Source organism: Branchiostoma floridae, unplaced genomic scaffold (genome assembly GCF_000003815.2).
Source record: "Branchiostoma floridae strain S238N-H82 unplaced genomic scaffold, Bfl_VNyyK Sc7u5tJ_701, whole genome shotgun sequence".
Lineage (NCBI taxonomy): Eukaryota > Metazoa > Chordata > Leptocardii > Amphioxiformes > Branchiostomatidae > Branchiostoma > Branchiostoma floridae.
In genome coordinates, this window is record NW_023365918.1 from 30017 (window position 1) to 30908 (window position 892).

Genomic DNA, 892 nt, shown 5'->3' on the forward strand with positions numbered 1-892 from the left:
AGATGGCGATGGGATCGCACCGACCTGAAATTAATCATCACAAATCTATATATCACGCGGTTTTTCAGTGTTGTTGTCATATTTACATGTAGGTACACTATTGTCGCCCATTTACATTTTCGATGCCTAAATCCAAAAATTACGATTGGGTAGAGTACATGCTCTTCGGGCAACATCATCGTGGCTTTGATTTTAGTCTATATAACCACTCTCGGTTATCTGTGGAGTGATATTCATGACTAGAAAAAAACGCATTCTCGGCAGGGAAAGACCTGTGGCAGACGCATATACGCGTACGCACATGCGGAGACAAACCTGGTGCGTTACGCCTTACCAGGTATGCCATCGAAACAAACAAACAGAAACCTGTGTTAACTGTTGTTCCCTACTTCTGTCTCATTTGGCCTGTAACCTTTGCCTAACCTGAAATTATAGTATGATCATCTGATTCTTTCAATCAGCGTTTAAATCTAATCGATCGTCAGTAAAATTGTTGGATTCTTCTAATGATGTCTAATGTAATCGCTCTACGTAAACCTATAAGGGAAAGACGAGCCTGGAGACAGCTCTCTATCTTCAGAACTACCTTGTTCCCCCCCAACGACCTGGAGGTCAAGGGACTACTTTGGTAGGTAGGTAGATTCATCTTCGAAGATCTCGTATTTTTTTAAGCGGCCTTAATGAGTAATTTTCAAACTTCTAATGGTTACCATTGGTAGCCTTTCCTCAGCATGTCTTATTTCATGTTCTGGTATTTTCTATACACACTAACTAGAGGTTCTTTGAGAGGCTCAAAACATTTCAGATGTACCAAAACGCATGCACCTTAAGATTCAATGAAATGTAAATGACTGTTGTCCTTATAGCCCCCTCACATTAGGCGAAAATCGAT